The sequence below is a fragment of the Astatotilapia calliptera genome, chromosome 9 (genome assembly GCF_900246225.1).
Source record: "Astatotilapia calliptera chromosome 9, fAstCal1.2, whole genome shotgun sequence".
Classification (NCBI taxonomy): Eukaryota; Metazoa; Chordata; class Actinopteri; order Cichliformes; family Cichlidae; genus Astatotilapia; species Astatotilapia calliptera.
The window spans coordinates 5,979,749-5,981,966 of record NC_039310.1 but is presented as its reverse complement, the minus strand read 5'-3'; the positions used below and the strand labels follow the sequence as shown (position 1 = coordinate 5,981,966).

The following is a 2,218-nucleotide window of genomic DNA, read 5'->3' as shown; positions in this document are numbered from 1 at the left end:
TAGTGGGTTAGTGATTCGAAGGGACTTAAAGGTGAGTTTATTTTGAAGTAGTATATAGGCGTGGGGCTGCCCGATTGATTGGTTTTGCTTCGTTTGAGGGAGAAAATGAGGCAGTCTTCGAGACTGGGTGGATGTCACTCAAGCACGGGTGAAGAGTCGGATGGAACTTTGAAGATGAGGAGGTGAACTCGGAACAGCGTAAGAAGCCGAAGAAGGCGAGCAGGAACATGGTTTCGAGTGTGCGTGCCAGGAAGTAGTCGCTATACTTCAGCCGGAGGGTAGAGATGTAGCGAAGTAGAAGATCTGAAGTTAGGGGTAAGTGGTGTAGGGTCGTGGCAGGTGACTGACGCTGGAGACCTTTGATAAGTAGTGATATCTGGGATGACGTAATGGTTGGGCATGGTGAACCTGTGAGCAGTTTGGCAAAGAAATTGATGCCGCTGAGGTATGTCTTTATGGTGGGAATTTTGATGCTCAGGAACCGGAATGCATGAGATATGAAGCTGGAAACTGTTGCAATGTCGAATGACGGGGAGGGCAGGTTGAAGTTATGATGGAATGAACGGAACGTGTTCCAAGCGGTCCAATAGGAGGACAATGTACTTGCTGCAAGGCTATTTATAATCGCTTCTTGGGAGATGTTGATGAGTTCTGCGATGCTGGGATTTAGATCTCAAACATCGTGGCGGAAAATGGAGGAACTGGGGTCGGAGCTGCCTCTGCGTGGGTCGCCAAGGCTCTGAATGTCTGGAGGGAGAGACGAGACAGGGAGTCAGCAAAGGAATTGAAGTGGCCTGCAATGTGTTCTGCTCTGATTAGGAACTGATGGGTGACTGATAACCACGTGAGCTGCCGCATGAAGGAAGGAGAATTGCTTCGGCCTTTGTTGATAATGTCGACTACGGTAAAGTTGTCGGACCAAAGGAGGATGGATTTTTTTGACTATTTGTGGCCCCACAGTAAGGCTGCGATGACTACCGGGTAGATTTCGTAAACGGCTGATGAAGGCAGGAACAGATCGTGGATATATTCACGGAACTTGGGAGGCCAAGCTGAAGAGAACCACCTTCGACCGTAATAGCCCCCAAAGCCAGCAGAAGGGGCGCCATCTGTGAAGAGCTGAACGTCATCGGGGTGGGACAGCTGATGATCATAGAAGAAGGTGATGCCGTTCCAGTTAGGGAGCAGAAGTTGCCAGAGACGCAGTTCAGCCCTGGAAGAGCTATCCAGTGTGATGGAGTCAAGGAGTGATGATTTAGATGTAGCGAGTGAAAGCAAGTGAGAGATAAAGGAGCGACCTTGAGGGATTATGCGTAGAGCAAAGTTTAAGTCTCCCAAAAGGGAGAGCAGCTGTCGTTTGGAGCAAGTGGGAGCGAGGAGAAAGTTTTGGAGGAGAAGGGTGATGCGATTGAGCTTTTTGATGGGCAAGGAGGCCTGGAAACGTTCAGTGTTGAGGTTTATCCCGAGGAACTCCAGGGATGTTGAAGGTCCCTCTGTTTTCTCTTCTGACAAAGGAACACCGAGTTCGGAGAAGACTGACCTGAGAGTGGATAACCCATGAGCTGGTGGTGACATGGGAGGGGAGATGACTAGGAAGTCATCGAGGAGGTGAACGAAAGAGGCAGCTTATGGTTGTTAGAGAGGATCCAACATGGAGCTTCGGAGAGTGAATCGATGAGCTTGGGGCTGCTATTGCAACCGAAGGTCTGCAATAGGCATCCCTCCACTTGACTCCAAACAGGTGCCAGAAGTTGGGGTGAATCGGCAAGACCTTAAAGGCACTTGTGATCTCGGCTTTAGAAAGCCATGCACCTCTGCCGGTGAGTTTAATAAGAGAAATGACATGGTTCACTGTTAAGTATTTGAGATAGTCGTCGCTGGGAATGAGGCTATTTATACTTGGAATCTGACTGCCGTGGGGAGTAGAAAGATCGAAGATGATGCGGTTTTTTCCAGAATATTTCCTGGTGGTGATGCCCAGAGGGTTGATGCAAAAGAGGGGGAAGGGAGGTTCGGGGAAGGGAGGTTCAGGGAAGGGTCCGATCATGAAACCCTCCCTGACTTCCTTGGTGAGCAGGCTGTCGATGGTTTCTGGGTCTTTAATAATAATAATAATAACAACAATGGATTGCATTTATATAGTGCTTTTCGGGGCCCTCAGAGCGCTGTACAATTCCCCTATTCATTCACTCTCACATTCACACACTGGTGGAGGCAA

General features: G+C 49.1%; 1 pseudogene; it reads right to left on the bottom strand.

The window, feature by feature from the left end:
* Nucleotides 1–666: 666 nt before the first annotated feature.
* LOC113029874 (uncharacterized) lies at nucleotides 667–1,974 on the bottom strand (annotated as a pseudogene).
* Nucleotides 1,975–2,218: the final 244 nt, after the last annotated feature.